Source organism: Poeciliopsis prolifica, unplaced genomic scaffold (genome assembly GCF_027474105.1).
Source record: "Poeciliopsis prolifica strain line A6 unplaced genomic scaffold, Auburn_PproV2 SCAFFOLD082, whole genome shotgun sequence".
Taxonomy (NCBI): domain Eukaryota; kingdom Metazoa; phylum Chordata; class Actinopteri; order Cyprinodontiformes; family Poeciliidae; genus Poeciliopsis; species Poeciliopsis prolifica.
This window is the reverse complement of record NW_026562457.1, coordinates 200,647-219,245: the sequence shown is the minus strand read 5'-3', so window position 1 is coordinate 219,245 and position 18,599 is coordinate 200,647. Positions and strand designations below refer to the sequence as shown.

The window sequence follows — 18,599 nt, the reverse complement described above, 5'->3', positions numbered from 1 at the left end:
TTTTCCAGGTTCCTCCCACCGTTCAAAACAATGACACTTGGGACCCTCCTGAGAACTGTATGATGTAGAACTGGATGATGTAGAACCGGATGATGTAGAACTGGATGATGTAGAACCGGGTTGCGTCTCCATCTTCCTGGTTCTAGTCAGAATTTCAGCAGCAGGTTCTGGACGGTTGGTTCAAGAATGACCCAAACATAACATAACCCACAGATGACTGATGGAGATAGAAACTGTAAAATATTCATCCATCCATCCATCCATCCATCCATCCATCCATCCATCCATCATCCATCCATCCATCATCCATCCATCCATCCATCCATCCATCCATCCATTTATCCATCCATCATCCATCCATCCATCATCCATCCATCCATCCATCCATCCATCCATCATCCATCCATCCATCCATCCATCCATCCATCCATCCATCCATCCATCCATCCATCCATCCATCCATCCATCCAACCATCCATCCATCCAACCAACCATCCATCCATCCATCCATCCATCCATCCATCCATCCATCCATCCATCCATCCATCCATCCATGGTTACCACGACTGCCCTGTCAGTCTTTAACAACATTTCCATAAATACAGACTGTGGAGTATTACACAGAGGTAATTACAGAACAAGACCCAGCTGGGAACAATCGACGGGGAGAGGACAACATGGAGAACTCAAACTCAGAAACTCAAAATAAACAGAAAACTCAAATCCAGACAGATTGATGATTATGAAGAATTGAAGCACATCAAGAACAAAATCTGCCACTACAATAGCAGATAGTAATGAATGAAACCTTAAACTTTGAAATAAACAGTGAAAGTTGATAATATAATGTGTAAATCTGACAGCAGATTCATTTATAACTTATTTTGTTCCATATTTTATTGATATTTATACAGAACAAAATGCCAGCAGGTCAAAATTAAACATAGAACATTTTGCAGTAACTTTGCGTGTAAAACAGTTACAACATGAGACTTTAACCAACAGCAGCTTGTTGACTGTGGAGTTTCATCATGTTAGCTGATACTTTTGTATTTGTACATGTTCATGAAATGTAGACTGTGGAAATATTAATTATTTGCCCTATCAGTGATGACAGATGATGGTCACACACCCAGTGAGGGTATTTAAGTCTGCACTTCCATCCCTGATCATCCTGGTTCCAGGTCCTGCTGCTGAGACGACTTCACTGCTCACAACCCAAAGAACGGTAACGTTGACTGCTCTTCTTTATCGCTTTGCTTTTAAAATTCAAGTAGATCTTTTGTCATATCATCAGATACTGACTACGACCAACAATGTCTCGGGACTCGCGCTCGTCTTAGCAACAATGCAGTGATTGGTCAGTCAGGGAGTTTCTTCATTTGTCTCAGAAAAGACCAAAAATCTGAGCAAACATGAAAATATGTTTCTATAGATGTGAGGACTTTTTTCAGGGTGGTTGATGCTGCATCCTAATGGGGTTCTATTTACCTAGATATGTAGGTGGGCTTTCTCTTCTTGCTGTTAAATAAAGGTGGACCAAAAACAATCTGTTTGCTTTCATTTGAAATGTTTTTTTACAGACAATTTTCCAACATGATTTAATATCTGGAGTTTTGACTTCAGCAGGTCAGAAATAGAAAGCAAGGCATCAGCATAACTTGGTGATGACTTGTGATCAGAAATAAATTTCTACAAAAGTCCAGCATCTCCCTGCTGCTACGGTTCACCGGGTTTCAGTTGCTAAGACAAATAGGAGGTCATCTAAAGGTCAGCTCAGCCTCGTTCCACTGTACTGCCTAAAATATTCAGAGTCTCGACGGCTAAGAAAAGACCTTCAGCTCACTTAGTTTGTTTGTTGATGCCTTTTGTCCTTTTGTTGTCAGGAAGTTTCAGCTTCAGCCTGTTTTCCTCCTGTAGCTCCGAATTGTAGCTTTAAGCATCTCAGAGTGGCTAACAACGTTAGCACTGGACTCAAGGTCACTGACGCTCTTGTCCTGACACCTTCAGCTGAAGAGTCCAAGGTCACAAAGAAATACTTGGAAGTCGACTGCAAGATGTTCCTAAACTTTCTCTAAATATCTCAGGTACATTGGCAGCATGCTTAGCAGTCAGTGTTCCAGCTGCCTCGTTAGCCTCGTTAGCCTCATTAGCCTCGTTAGCCTCGTTAGCTGTGCTCTGCTGGCTGGAGCTTCCTGCTGCAGTTGATGGATTTGAACATAAGTCATCAAACCTTAGTGCTTCCTCAGGTTTGATAAGAACAAGTGTAAACCATGGCTAGTTAGCCATGGTTGGTGTGAATACATATGACCGCTTTGTAAATTCATTATTCCTGAAAAAGTGAATATTTGTGCTGATTGTCCCTCAGATGGCCTCAGTTCTCTACTTGGCGTTGCTCCTCTCTCTGAGCTGCGTTCTCTGGAGCGGAGCCGATGTGAGTCTGCCTTCTTCTTTTCTCAAGCGGAAAACATTATAAAATATTATTGAGGAAATGTTTAGAGTGAAGCTGAGTCACAGAATGAAGAGTTACTGTATTAAACATTTAAAATAAAGTTATTGTGAAAAGTTCAGTATTTATGTCAGACATTCAAACTCATTATATCATATAGATTTTCTTACACACACAGTCAAATATTACATCTTGCATTTGATAATTGCGACTCACAGAGAATGAAAACCCAAAATTTAGTGTTTCCAAAAAGTTGAATATTACATTTGATTGATGATAAAAGATTCTGTTCATTACTGTAAGGGCAACCTGCTGCCCTGCAGGTGGCGCTCCACCAGGTGAGTCTAATCAGGTCAGTCAGCAGCTGGATGATAAAACAGCTAATTGGTTGCTGGCAGGTGAACAGCGAGCAGGACTGACAGACAGTTACATACATATAGGCACTGCAACTGTGAGTTAAAGGTCTTTAAACTTAAAAGACCTTCACAAAGCTCACTATTTGGACTATTAAAACTCCCTCTGGAACTTTTTGTTTAAAGTTGAAAAAACACATGAAATATTGTTAAAATGTACAGAATATTAAAATTGTGTAGTTAAATTATCTACCAATTAATTGTACTCACCTCTAAATAAATACTTTGTACCTTTAAACTTGACAGTTTCTAAGCTCTCAGCACCCGGTCTGGGCTCCTTTTGCTTGAATTCCTGAACTATTGCATAGGGACTGTTTTTCTTTCACTCAACCTTTTATGAATATGTTTGGTTACAGCACTTTAAAATTGATCTGATGTAATAAAAGTTTCTGAACGTTTGGGTTCTGATGCTCTGTGAGAAGTTTCTCATTTGATATGGATAAACAGATACAGGACTTTATACATTTAAAAATAGGGTTAGGATTAGGGTTAGGGTTAGGTTTAGGGTAAGGCACCGTAGGGTTTGGCTCTGCCATATAATTTTTTTAGTATGTTCATCCAAGTTAATTGTAGGATAAAAACATTGATGAAACTCAGCTAGATTAGCAGTTTTGAGTGACATATGGTTTTTATTAATCTCTATGTTCTCTCTATTCACAGGCTGGATGTGGTAAGTATTTCCATCTGACGGAAAGGAAGCTGACAGTTTTGTTACCTTTTGACTTTATGATGAATTGTTGATGGATAACAGAAGCCTAAATGTGATACAAATGCTTGTGAACCTGCAGCTTTTCCTTGTTGCAATAGCATTTATTACTGCATGAAGCACAGTGGCATTGCTGCTAGTCTTTCTGTTCCATTTAATGAGACATATATTTACTTTAAATTCATTTTCACTATAAATGCCATTGTTTAGCTCTTATTTGGTATTTGTTGCACTTCTTTGCATTTCCCAGGTCCTCCCAGTCCTCCCACTCCTGCCGGTAATCCCAGTCCTCCCAGTACCCCCCAGTCCTCCCAGACCTCCAGTCCTCCAGTACTCAGTCCTCCCAGACCTCCCAGTCCTCCCAGTACTCCCAGTCCTCCAGACCTCCCAGTCCTCCCAGTACTCGCAGTCCTCCCAGACCTCCCAGTACTCGTCCTCGCAGACCTCCCAGTCCTCCCGGTCCCAGCTGTCCATCTGGTTGGATTAAATATGAAAATCGCTGTTTCTTCTTCAACGGTGCTACAGCAGACTGGGCTACTGCTGAGGTACAGCCACAAAAACCACAGTTGAAGGCAAAAAACAATCTGTCACTTTATTTATTTCACTTTTTCCTCCCAAAAAGTTATTGAATAAATGTTGCATTTGAACAATATGAAAAGGAAAGAGAAACAAAGAATGAAATAATTTTTTCTTATTTTTGTCTAGGACAAAATAAGAAGGACTTTTTAGGCCCTCACTCTTATTAGAACAATGGTTCAGTCCAAAAGGTAGGAGGAGCAGCAGCTAAATGGTACCGTTTCCGTTAGGAGCTAACCGCTAGCTGCTAGTTGTTAGCTGCTAGCCTTTAGCTGTTAGCTGCTAGTTGTTAGCTGCTAGCTGTTAGCTTTTAGCTGTTAGCTGCTAGCTGTTAGTTGTTAGCTGTTAGCTTTGGCTCTGCAGCACAAACATAAAACCCTCCAGCAAGTAACTTAAAGCAAAAGATGTAACTTTTTTTTTTTTCACTGCTCAATAGAGTGAAATATTATCAATAAAAATCAGACTGCAGTTTGTTGTTTCATCACTTTGACTGAATCTTGTTATGGTTTGGAAATCAAAACTAGCAAATCTGTGGTTTAGAAACTTTGAGACGTTTTTAAACCACATTTTACATGAGATTTCTTTTCCGACCCCTAAAATTGGTCTTAAGAAAACTTCCTGTTTATTTTTCCCTCCAATAATTTGCTGGGATTTACGCCCTTGCTTGCAACCTGTTGTGATCCAGCAGCACAAAAAATCAGGACTGTAAAGACAATACAGAGAAAAGAAACGACTCATTTTCCAGACGTTGTTCAATGAAACGAGTTTCAGAGCAACAAAATGTGCTGCTAGCCATCAAGTGTCGCTACAAGTCTGTCTTCAGAAGAGTCGAACAAACTTTAACAATTAAATCAGATTTTTTTCTTTTTTATTAACTTAATTTTGCTGTTTGTTGCTTTTCAGTGTTTATGGTTTGTATTTTGATTTTGGTTTGTTTTCTCAGCGTGCCTGCATTGGATATGGTGGAAATCTGGCCTCCATCCACAGCACCAATGAGCACAGCTTCCTCAAGGAGCTGGTCAGATTGAGGTTAGGATCGTACCAGAGGACCTGGGTTGGAGGCCATGATGCCGTCAAGGTCAGTTTTTTTCTTTTCATTTAATTTTTTGGTAGTGAGGGATGGTTAGAGCAAATTGTTTGCTTGTACCCAGAGGAGCTGGGAAAAGGGGCAGAGAGAGGGAAATCTGGGTCTCCGACCTCTGACCAGATAAGCAAAGGATCGATGGATGGATGAATGGATCTTGCAATAAAATATTAAAATTGTCTTTGCATAAACCACCTGTGCTGGTGGGTTTTATTTAGATGATAATCTTTGGGGATGTAAAATTATTCCTGGTTACAAAATGTCCCCTGAGGTGAACTTTGGACACCTTATATACCCTCAGAGATGGACAGCTGCAGTCCTCAGTGTGTTGGAACCTAATAATAAAATGCATGTATCATAAACTATGTGCTTAAAAACCACTTGGTTTCAGGAGGGTGTGGCTGTGGAGTGATGGGTCGAGGTTCAGCTTCACCCAGTGGGGCACAGGAGAACCAAACAACGTTGGTGGAAATGAACACTGCATGGAGATCAACCTTGGTGGTGAGCGTTCTGAAACTCTGAGAACAGAGCTAACGATGCTACGCAGCATATAGCTACTAATTAGTTAATCTGATGATTTTAATAAATCTTAGGACCTTCTGGGTTTGTATCCCAAACAGATTCAACAGCTGCTGAAATATTTATTTTATATTATTATTATTTCTCTTCAGGATCTCCTCTCTACTTGAACGATGAACCATGCACCAGAAGTAATTACTACATCTGTGCCAAAAGACTCTAACTCCTCTTTCCTCTTCCTGAGAAATCCAACATGACCATGTGACCTTCTCACTGGTGATGTCACTCACTTACTCCAGGATGTCAGGCCTCGATGGCGTCGCTGCTGGAAGATACAAAGATAAAATCTGATTTCAAATAAATCTGTTGCATCAACTTTTTTGTCATGTCAGTTTATTTCTTTGGAAAAAGATAAACGTTAGAGTAAAATACAATTAATAGAGGAAATAAATCTGTCTGTAAACCTCCATGGTAACGTCAAACAAGTGAAATCATGACCCATCAGAGACCAGATGCTTGAGCCACCAGGTTCCCAAAGTTTGGAAGATACTTAGAATAAATCAGTAATATTATATATTTATTGTCATGGAGTGGTGGTGGAGGTGAGTTGGTGAGGCAGCACGCTGGAGACCCAGGTAAGTGAATAGTGGATAATTTTAATGAAACAGTCCAGAAAAACAGTCCAAACAATAGTCTGCGGCCAGGCAGCACGGCTGAGCAGAAGCCAGGGCTCACAACGGTAGCAACTGGTCTTAAGGGCGGCACAAAACAAACTAACGACAAGGACCCGACCAGGAACAAAGGACACAGGAGGGACTAAATACACTGAGGGTAATCAGGGGAACGAGACACACCTGGGAACAATCAAGGGGAAGACAGGACAAGGAGAGAACTCAGGACACAGAAACTCAGAATTAACACAGAAAAACACAGAACCTGACATGATCGACTTTTACTGCTACTATCTAAAACCATTTATTTGTGCCAAGAATCTCTGAAGCCTGCAACAATCTGCTGCATAATCTTTCCATCTCTGCTCAGTTATTAATGGATTTCCTTCAATAATGATTGATTTTTGGTGGGTTTTTCATGTTTAGCATTTTGAAAGAAGCAACAAAAGCAAAGTTTAACAGTTCTGCTACTACATTTTCTCTTTTCTTCGTCTCTAGTCCCTGTTTCTTCTCTGCATTTTAAAGTTTGATCAATGTGGTCAGGTTACATTCCAGTGACAGGAAATGTGAAGACGACCATCTTCCTGATCTGTAGGTGTTTATCAGACGTCTGTTACAAAAGAATTTCCACAAAAAATAAAAATCAGAAACTGATGCTCTCACTTTACCACAGCAATAATGAACTTTCTGACAGGTGAAAATGGAGAAATACATTGCAAACACTTGAATGATTCAAACTCCAAAACCACAGAATGTGAAATTCCTCTGGGAATCTCTATAGACCTGTTGGAGAGTCGACTGACAAATCCTCATGACTTAAAGCGACGTCTGGTGGAAAGGTGGAGGAAGAAAAGGTACGTAATGATTCAAGTCTTTTCTAAACATGCAGCATTTTGAAACAGGAGCATGTTTATAAAGGTAATGCCTCCCTCTATAAATTCTTTTTTGTTATTTCTTTTTTCCCTTTTTCCTGTTCCTTGGTTTTTCTTTCTATTTTCTTTATTTTACTTTCTTTTTCTAACTCTTTCTCTGCCAACACTGATAATGTTCTGCACTAGTAAATAAAAAACCTATAAACATCATAACAATAACCTTAAATATTTGTGTCATTTTTACTGTCTGTTTATGAACCAAACCTTCATCCATAGCCAGTCTAAACGGGGACAGCGCCCCCTGCTGGACGCAGTTAATCTGCCATGTAAACCAGTTTCATTGATGCAATAAACGTTTTTAATCTAACAGTAAAAATCATATCAGCCCTCAATATTTCATGGTTTTAAATTTTAAATCGGCCATTTTTGTTTTCAACATGTGGAAAATCGGATTCTGTCACATTTAGTGTTCCATATCATTAAACTAACTGTAATATTGCTCAACAATTATTAGAATTAACACAACATGCAGTTTCTAAATGATTTCATTCAGTAAGGAAACAAAAAACCTTTGTGTTTATTTATTGGTAGTTTGATTTCAACCATTAAATGTGGACCAATAATAATAATATCTCTTAAACTAACACATAAACACACTGTAATAACTTTAAGTCTTTATAAGAAACTCAGAGTTTAAGAAATAAAAGAAAAAAATTAACTCTTCAGTTTCCCTTTTGGCTCAACAGAGTATTTTTTTATTGAATTTGAAAAAGGATGTCAGTTTTTATAGCAGAGCTTTTGCAAAGGCATTCATGTTTTTATTTAATTCTCATTTCTAAATATTAATGTTGTGACGGGTCGGATCGGGTCCCACAAGTTTGTTGACAGAGTGAAGGAGGAACAGAAGCAGTTCTGGATGAAATCTGATATTCAAACACCAGACGACCCGTTTGAGTCAGACACACCCTGGAGATCGGCCTATCCAAAGTAAACAGGCTCTGATGAGTCAGCAGTTTGCTGGAATTAAAAATTATAATGAGGTCAGAGTCGATTAGTTTGACTCTTGAAAAGCTTCGATTCAAACAGCTTAAAGTCATTAAATGGTTAAACTGAGAGGCTCCAGTTATGTCTGATCCTGGGTTGTTGGTTCAATTCCTTTATGCTTTTGTTGAGTTAGTAAATACTTTTATTCATCTACTTTCATTTCTTCACGTCTAAAATGTTCGGTCAGCAGATTGTTGAGCTGAACCAAAATATTATTAAAGGGAAATTATTTATGGGAAAATCTCTGGATATGCAAAAACACATTAAATTTAATAAACAATAATTAAAATATATTTTATCCCAAAGAGAAAAGAAACACACCCAACATGTGTTTGAGGTCTGCTGGGGTTCAGTGACTGAAGCTCAGCTTGCATTAGTTCTATTTTATCACAAAGAATGAAAGTATCTCTAAATATGAGAGTTTAACCCGGAAACATTCAGGAACATTTGGAAACATGATGACGGCTGCGCATGTGGATCCGATGGCTGTTTGCTGCTTTGCCTCTGTTGTTCTAAGGATCAAATGATGGAAGATCAACAGAAGACAGATCAGATGAAACAGGAAGCCCAACCCTGAAGGCAGCTTCCTGGACAGGAACCAAATCCAGTTGCAACAATTCTGCTCCCAATAAACCAAGAAAATAATTCTGTTGACTTTAAAGCTCTTCAATCCAAATGAAGTTTAATAAAGTCATTCATTCATATTTATGGATCTCAGAAATGAGAGGGAAAAAGTTTCCAGAAGTTTATGAAGCGATTGATCATCTTACCTAAAAAAACACACATAAGCAGCAACATGCAGAGAACAGCAGCAGAACTAAAACTTTAAACGTTTGAGCTGCCAGATTCTGCAGACTTCACAATCAGCCTGGAACATGAGCAGCTTTATCTGAATAAAACATGTCAGCATTCACAGTGCTCATAAAACTGAACACAGCAAACTTTACATTTGGTCAAATTTCATGATCACAACCATCATCAAATATATTGATCAATGTCTCTTTACTAATAAAACCAGCTCTACGCAGTTTTAGCCTCGATTTAAAGGATCTCAGTGTTTCAGCTGTTTGGAGGTTTTCTGGAGGTTTGTTCCTGGTTCTGGTTCCGGTTCTGCAGAGCCGACTGGAGCCAGAAGACCTCAGAGTTCTGGAAGGTTGATCCAACAGCAGCAGATCTTTAATTCGTTCATTCACAGCAAATTCACCAGAGTTCTGGTTTCCATGTTGGGACGTATGAGAGCAGTGGCGGCGCGGTGGTCCAGGAGGGTCCAGGAGGGTCCAGGAGGGTCCGGTGGGTCCAGGAGGGTCCGGTGGGTCCAGGAGGGCCTGGTGTGTCCAGGAGGGTCCGGTGGGTCCAGGAGGGCGCAGGAGGGTCCGGTGGGTCCAGGAGGGTCCAGGAGTGCCCGGTGGGTCCAGGAGGGTCCGGTGGGTCCAGGAGGGTCCAGGAGGGTCCGGTAGGTCCAGGAGGGTCCAGGAGGGTCCGGTGGGTCCAGGAGGGACCGGTGGGTCCAGGAGGGTCCGGTGGGTCCAGGAGGGCCCGGTGGGTCCAGAAGGGTCCAGGAGGGCCCGGTGGGTCCAGAAGGGTCCGGTGGGCCAGGTGGTCCAGGAGGGCCCGGTGGGCCAGGTGGGTCCAGGAGGGTCCGGTGGGTCCAGGAGGGTCCGGTGGGTACAGGAGGGTCCGGTGGGCCCGGTGGGTCCAGGAGGGTACAGGTGGGTCCAGGAGGGCCTGGAGGGCACGGTGGGTCCAGGAGGGTCCAGGAGGGTCCAGGAGGGTCCGGTGGGTCCAGGAGGGTCCGGTGGGTCCAGGAGGGTCCGGTGGGTCCAGGAGAGTCCAGGAGGGTCCGGTGGGTCCAGGAGGATCCAGGAGGGTCCGGTGGGTCCAGGAGGGTCCAGGAGGGTCCAGGAGGGTCCGGTGGGTCCAGGAGGGTCCAGGAGGGTCCGGTGGGTCCAGGAGGGCCCGGTGGGTCCAGGAGGGTCCGGTGGGTCCAGGAGGGTCCGGTGGGTCCAGGAGGGCCCAGTGGGTCCAGGAGGGACCGGTGGGTCCAGGAGGGTCCGGTGGGTCCAGGAGGGTCCGGAGGGTCCAGGAGGTCCAGGAGGGCCCGGTGGTGGGTCCAGGAGGGTCCGGTGGGTCCAGGAGGGCCCGGTGGGTCCAGGAGGGTCCGGTGGGTCCAGGTGGGTCCAGGTGGGTCCAGGAGGGTCCGGTGGGTCCAGGAGGGTCCAGGAGGGCCCGGTGGGTCCAGGTGGGTCCAGGTGGGTCCAGGAGGTTCCAGGAGGGTCCGGTGGGTCCAGGAGGGCCCGGTGGGGCCGGCATCGGTTCAGCAGGTCAATGTTCTCCTTCTAATGAGCGTCTTTGGGTCCAGGTGTGTGGAACCAGGGAGAGACTGAACCGTGCAGGATGCCGGGCCTCCAGGACCCACTTTGGGCCCCACTGCATTAGAGTGGAGAGACTGTAGTGTTGCCTTCACCATCACTGACTCAATGCAAGTGTGACGACACAACATCATGGCTGTTAAAGGTCAGAGTTCACCCTTTTCAAAACTACAGTGTAATGTTGAGCATCCGGGTTCTGGACCAAGTTCTGGAAGAATCTCACCGACGCCATTTTCTTTTTGCTCTTTCTGCATTTGATCAATGCACAGCTGGTAGATTCTTAGTAGCTTCTTACACAATATTGCAGCATCTTATTGGTTTCATGTTTTACCCAATAATAACAGATGTACTGTCTCCAGATTCTGTCAGTGAGCTTCTGGTTTCCTATAAATATCATCTCAACATTTGGGACATGGTATTTATTCTCTGCTCTCAGATGTTGAGGCAACATTTCAGGAGCAGTTTCAGGATTTTGATGTTGATCTGATGCCCACAGATTCAGTTGTTGGACTTTGTGTCCTGGGCTGCACAGAGACGCAGCAGGTAGCAGCAAGAAGGTCCTGGGTTCTGGGTTCGATTCCCGGCCCGGAGTCTTTCTGCACGGTTCTGCATGTTCTCCCTGTGGCTGGTGGTTCTCTCTCCAGGTTCTCCAGGTTCTCCAGGTTTTCCAGGTTTTCCAGGTTCCTCCCACCGTTCAAAACAATGACACTTGGGACCCTCCTGAGAACTGTATGATGTAGAACCGGATGATGTAGAACTGGATGATATAGAACCGGATGATGTAGAACTGGATGATGTAGAACTGGATGATGTAGAACCGGGTTGCGTCTCCATCTTCCTGGTTCTAGTCAGAATTTCAGCAGCAGGTTTCTGGACCGTTGGTTCAAGAATGACCCAAACATAACATAACCCACAGATGACTGATGGAGATAGAAACTGTAAAATATCCATCCATCCATCCATCCATCCATCCATCCATCCATCCATCATCCATCCATCCATCCATCCATCCATCCATCCATCCAACCATCCATCCATCCATCCATCCATCCATCCATCCATCCATCCATCATCCATCCATCCATCCTCCATCCATCATCCATCCATCCATCCATCCATCCATCCATCCATCCATCCATCCATCCATGGTTACCACAGACTGCCCTGTCAGTCTTTAACAACATTTCCATAAATACAGACTGTGGAGTATTACACAGAGGGTAATTACAGAACAGACCCAGCTGGGAACAATGACCGGGGAGACAGGACAACATGGAGAACTCAAACTCAGAAACTCAAAATAAACAGAAAACTCAATCCAGACAGATTGATGATTATGAAGAATTGAAGCACATCAAGAACAAAATCTGCCACTACAATAGCAGATAGTAATGGATTTATTGAATGCAGAATTAACCCAAAATACACATTTCCAACCATTCTTGGCTAAAAATGTCATAATCATATCTGTCATTTCTATAAATGAAATGAAACCTTAAACTTTGAAATAAACAGTGAAAGTTGATAATATAATGTGTAAATCTGACAGCAGATTCATTTATAACTTATTTTGTTCCATATTTTATTGATATTTATACAGAACAAAAATGACAGCATGTCAAAATTAAACATAGAACATTTTGCAGTAACTTTGTGTGTAAAACAGTTACAACATGAGACTTTAACCAACAGCAGCTTGTTGACTGTGGGAGTTTCATCATGTTAGCTGATACTTTTGTATTTGTACATGTTCATGAAATGTAGACTGTGGAAATATTAATTATTTGCCCTATCAGTGATGACAGATGATGGTCACACACCCAGTGAGGGTATTTAAAGTCTGCACTTCCATCCCTGATCATCCTGGTTCCAGGTCCTGCTGCTGAGACGACTTCACTGCTCACAACCCAAAGAACGGTAACGTTGAGCTGCTCTTCTTTATTGTTTTGCTTTTAAAATTCAAGTAGATCTTTTGTCATATCATCAGATACTGACTACGACCCAACAATGTCTCGGGACTCGCGCTCGTCTTTAGCAACAATGCAGTGATTGGTCAGTCAGGGAGTTTCTTCATTTGTCTCAGAAAAGACCAAAAATCTGAGCAAACATGAAAATATGTTTCTATAGATGTGAGGACTTTTTCCAGGGTGGTTGATGCTGCATCCTAATGGGGTTCTATTTACCTAGATATGTAGGTGGGCTTTCTCTTCTTGCTGTTAAATAAAGGTGGACCAAAAACAATCTGTTTGCTTTCATTTGAAATGTTTTTACAGACATTTTCCAACATGATTTAATATCTGGAGTTTTGACTTCAGCAGGTCAGAAACATAGAAAAGCAAGGCATCAGCATAACTGGTGATGACTTGTGATCAGAAATAAATTTCTACAAAAGTCCAGCATCTCCCTGCTGCTACGGTTCACCGGGTTTCAGTTGCTAAGACAAATAGGAGGTCATCTAAAGGTCAGCTCAGCCTCGTTCCACTGTACTGCCTAAAATATTCAGAGTCTCAGCCCACGGCTAAGAAAAGACCTTCAGCTCACTTAGTTTGTTTGTTTGATGCCTTTTTGTCCTTTTGTTGTCAGGAAGTTTCAGCTTCAGCCTGTTTTCCTCCTGTAGCTCCGAATTGTAGCTTTAAGCATCTCAGAGTGGCTAACAACGTTAGCACTGGACTCAAGGTCACTGACGCTCTTGTCCTGACACCTTCAGCTGAAGAGTCCAAGGTCACAAAGAAATACTTGGAAGTCGACTGCAAGATGTTCCTAAACTTTCTCTAAATATCTCAGGTACATTGGCAGCATGCTTAGCAGTCAGTGTTCCAGCTGCCTCGTTAGCCTCGTTAGCCTCATTAGCCTCGTTAGCTGTGCTCTGCTGGCTGGAGCTTCCTGCTGCAGTTGATGGATTTGAACATAAGTCATCAAACCTTAGTGCTTCTCAGGTTTGATAAGAACAAGTGTAAACCATGGCTAGTTAGTCATGGTTGGTGTGAATACATATGACCGCTTTGTAAATTCATTATTCCTGAAAAAGTGAATATTTGTGCTGATTGTCCCTCAGATGGCCTCAGTTCTCTACTTGGCGTTGCTCCTCTCTCTGAGCTGCGTTCTCTGGAGCGGAGCCGATGTGAGTCTGCCTTCTTCTTTTCTCAAGTGGAAAACATTATAAAATATTATTGAGGAAATGTTTAGAGTGAAGCTGAGTCACAGAATGAAGAGTTACTGTATTAAACATTTAAAATAAAGTTATTGTGAAAAAGTTCAGTATTTATGTCAGACATTCAAACTTATTATATTATATAGATTTTCTTACACATACAGTCAAATATTACATCTTGCATTTGATAATTGCGACTCACAGAGAATGAAAACCCAAAATTTAGTGTTTCCAAAAAGTTGAATATTACATTTGATTGATGATAAAAGATTCTGTTCATTACTGTAAGGGCAACCTGCTGCCCTGCAGGTGGCGCTCCACCAGGTGAGTCTAATCAGGTCAGTCAGCAGCTGGATGATAAAACAGCTAATTGGTTGCTGGCAGGTGAACAGCGAGCAGGACTGACAGACAGTTACATACATATAGGCACTGCAACTGTGAGTTAAAGGTCTTTAAACTTAAAAACCTTCACAAAGCTCACTATTTGGACTATTAAAACTCCCTCTGGAACTTTTTGTTTAAAGTTGAAAAACACATGAAATATTGTTAAAATGTACATAATATTAAAATTGTGTAGTTAAAAATTATCTACCAATTAATTGTACTCACCTCTAAATAAATACTTTGTACCTTTAAACTTGACAGTTTCTAAGCTCTCAGCACCCGGTCTGGGCTCCTTTTGCTTGAATTCCTGAACTATTGCATAGGGACTGTTTTTCTTTCACTCAACCTTTTATGAATGTTTGGTTACAGCTTTAAAATTGATCTGATGTAATAAAAAATTTCTGAAACGTTCTGGGCTCTGTGAGAAGTTCTCATTTGATATGGATAAACATACAGGACTTTATACATTTATATAGGGTTAGGTTAGGGTTAGGGTTAGGTTAGGGTTAGGGTAAGGCAGACCGTAGGGTTTGGGTCTGCCATATAATTTTTTCTTTAGTATGTTCATCCAAGTTAATTGTAGGATAAAAACATTGATGAAACTCAGCTAGATTAGCAGTTTTTGAGTGACATATGGTTTTATTAATCTCTATGTTCTCTCTATTCACAGGCTGGATGTGGTAAGTATTTCCCTCTGACGGAAAGGAAGCTGACAGTTTTGTTACATTTTGACTTTATGATGAATTGTTGATGGATAACAGAAGCCTAAATGTGATACAAATGCTTGTGAACCTGCAGCTTTTCCTTGTTGCAATAGCATTTATTACTGCATGAAGCACAGTGGCATTGCTGCTAGTCTTTCTGTTGCATTTAATGAGACATATATTTACTTTAAATTCATTTTCACTATAAATGCCATTGTTTAGCTCTTATTTGGTATTTGTTGCACTTCTTTGCATTTCCCAGGTCCTCCCAGTCCTCCCACTCCTGCCGGTAATCCCAGTCCTCCCAGTACTCCCAGTCCTCCCAGACCTCCCAGTCCTCCCAGTACTCCAGTCCTCCCAGACCTCCAGTCCTCCCGGTCCCAGCTGTCCATCTGGTTGGATTAAATATGAAAATCGCTGTTTCTTCTTCAACGGTGCTACAGCAGACTGGGCTACTGCTGAGGTACAGCCACAAAACCACAGTTGAAGGCAAAAACAATCTGTCACTTTATTTATTTCACTTTTTCCTCCCAAAAAGTTATTGAATAAATGTTGCATTTGAACAATATGAAAAGGAAAGAGAAACAAAGAATGAAATAATTTTTTCTTATTTTTGTCTAGGACAAAATAAGAAGGACTTTTTAGGCCCTCACTCTTATTAGAACAATGGTTCAGTCCAAAGTGTAGGAGGAGCAGCAGCTAAATGGTACCGTTTCCGTTAGGAGCTAACCGCTAGCTGCTAGTTGTTAGCTGTTAGCTGCTAGTTGTTAGCTGCTAGCTTTTAGCTTTTAGCTGTTAGCTGCTAGCTGTTAGTTGTTAGCTGTTAGCTTTGGCTCTGCAGCACAAACATAAAACCCTCCAGTAAGTAACTTAAAGCAAAAGATGTAAACTTTTTATTTATTTTCACTGCTCAATAGAGTGAAATATTATCAATAAAAATCAGACTGCAGTTTGTTGTTTCATCACTTTGACTGAATCTTGTTATGGTTTGGAAATCAAAACTAGCAAATCTGTGGTTTAGAAACTTTGAGACGTTTTAAACCACATTTTACATGAGATTTCTTTTCCGACCCCCTAAAATTGGTCTTAAGAAAACTTCCTGTTTATTTTTCCCTCCAATAATTTGCTGGATTTACGCCCTTGCTTGCAACCTGTTGTGATCCAGCAGCACAAAAATCAGGACTGTAAAGACAATACAGAAAAGAAACGACTCATTTTCCAGACGTTGTTCAATGAAACGAGTTTCAGAGCAACAAAATGTGCTGCTAGCCATCAAGTGTCGCTACAAGTCTGTCTTCAGAAGAGTCGAACAAACTTTAACAATTAAATCAGATTTTTTTCTTTTTATTAACTTAATTTTGCTGTTTGTTGCTTTTCAGTGTATGGTTGTACTTTGATTTTTGTTGTTTTCTCAGCGTGCCTGCATTGGATATGGTGGAAATCTGGCCTCCATCCACAGCACCAATGAGCACTTCCTCAAGGAGCTGGTCAAATCGAGGTTAGGATCGTACGAGAGGACCTGGGTTGGAGGCCATGATGCCGTCAAGGTCAGTTTTTTTCTTTTCATTTAATTTTTTGGTAGTGAGGGATGGTTAGAGCAAATTGTTTGCTTTGTACCCAGAGGAGCTGGGAAAAGGGCAGAGAGAGGGAAATCTGGTCTCCGACCTCTGACCAGATAAGCAAAGGATCGATGGACGGATGAATGTGGAGAATAAAATATTAAATTGTCTTTGCATAAACCACTGTGCTGGTGATTTTATTTAGATGATCTTTGGGGATGTAAAATTATTCCTGGTTACAAAATGTCCCCTGAGGAACTTTGGACACCTTATATACCCTCAGAGATGGACAGCTGCAGTCCTCAGTGTGTTGGAACCTAATAATAAAATGCATGTATCATAAACTATGTGCTTAAAAACCACTTGGTTTCAGGAGGGTGTGTGGCTGTGGAGTGATGGGTCGAGGTTCAGCTTCACCCAGTGGGCACAGGAGAACCAAACAACCTTGGTGGAAATGAACACTGCATGGAGATCAACCTTCGTGGTGAGCGTTCTGAAACTCTGAGAACAGAGCTAACATGCTACGCAGCATATAGCTACTAATTAGTTAATTTGATGATTTTAATAAATCTTAGGACCTTCTGGGTTTGTATCCCAAACAGATTCAACAGCTGCTGAAATATTTATTTTATATTATTATTTTTCTCTTCAGGATCTTCTCTCTACTTGAACGATGAACCATGCACAGAAGTAATTACTACTCTGTGCCAAACTCTAACTCCTCTTTCCTCTTCCTGAGAATCCAACATGACCATGTGACCTTCTCACTGGTGATGTCACTTCCTCCAGGATGTCAGGCCTCGATGGCGTCGCTGCTGGAAGATACAAGGATAAAATCTGATTTCAAATAAATCTGTTGCATCAATAAACTTTTTTGTCATGTCAGTTTATTTCTTTGGAAAAAGATAAACGTTAGAGTAAAATACAATTAATAGAGGAAATAAATCTGTCTGTGAACCTCCATGGTAACGTCAAACAAGTGAAATCATGACCCATCAGAGACCAGATGCTTGAGCCACCAGGTTCCCAAAGTTTGGAAGATACTTAGAATAAAATCAGTAATATTATATATTTATTGTCATGGAGTGGTGGTGGAGGTGAGTTGGTGAGGCAGCACGCTGGAGACCCAGGTAAGTGAATAGTGGATAATTTTAATGAAACAGTCCAGAAAAACAGTCCAAACAATAGTCTGCGGCCAGGCAGCACGGCTGAGCAGAAGCCAGGCTCACAACGGTAGCAACTGGTCTTAAGGGCGGCACAAAACAAACTAGCGACAAACTGCGACAACTTACGACAAACAAGGACAAGGACCCGACCAGGAACAAAGGACACAGGAGGGACTAAATACACTGAGGGTAATCAGGGGAACGAGACACACCTGGGAACAATCAAGGGGAAGACAGGACAAGGAGGAGACTCAGGACACAGAAACTCAGAATTAAACACAGAAAAACACAGAACCTGACAGATCCACTTGTTTTACTGGTGGAGAAGAAGAAAAAAGGGATGAATAAACATTTGCTTACAGTGCAACTAAAAACTCTCTAAATACGTTATTTAGAGTTTATCTTTATATTTCTGTGGGAAATTTGAAATTTTTGTGCAGATTTGTTGGGTTGTGAGGATGGGGCTTAAACTTTTCACCAGGTTGAAAGCTTCACTTTGAACTGATTTTTAACTTCTTGTTTGGTTCCAGCGGATCATAAAATCCATGTTTTCATTGTGTTTTTACTCCTGGAAGCTTCTGACTGATTCTTCTTCAAAACAATTTGCATGGCATGTTGACTGTAAAGCATTTCAGCACTTTTCAAGGTACGGAAAATAAACTTGATACTGAATTTGAAAATGAGGCTAAAATAATCATGTGCAGGCAAACATGAAGTTTGCCTGCACATGAGGTTCAGCTTCACCCAGTGGGGCACAGGAGAACCAAACAACCTTGGTGGAAATGAACACTGCATGGAGATCAACCTTCGTGGTGAGCGTTCTGAAACTCTGAGAACAGAGCTAACGATGCTACGCAGCATATAGCTACTAATTAGTTAATCTGATGATTTTAATAAATCTTAGGACCTTCTGGGTTTGTATCCCAACAGAT

At 41.6% G+C, this 18,599-nt stretch overlaps 1 long non-coding RNA gene and 1 pseudogene across 1 annotated transcript; both read left to right on the top strand.

Moving 5' to 3' along the window:
- The first annotated feature begins 7,257 nt into the window (after nucleotides 1-7,257).
- Nucleotides 7,258-13,865, top strand: LOC129352968 (uncharacterized). The gene is made up of 3 exons (XR_008604961.1): nucleotides 7,258-7,272; nucleotides 12,500-12,620; nucleotides 13,759-13,865. It is a non-coding gene; the product is annotated as an uncharacterized LOC129352968 (long non-coding RNA).
- Nucleotides 13,866-14,798: 933 nt separating this feature from the next.
- LOC129352942 (galactose-specific lectin nattectin-like) lies at nucleotides 14,799-17,239 on the top strand (annotated as a pseudogene).
- Nucleotides 17,240-18,599: the final 1,360 nt, after the last annotated feature.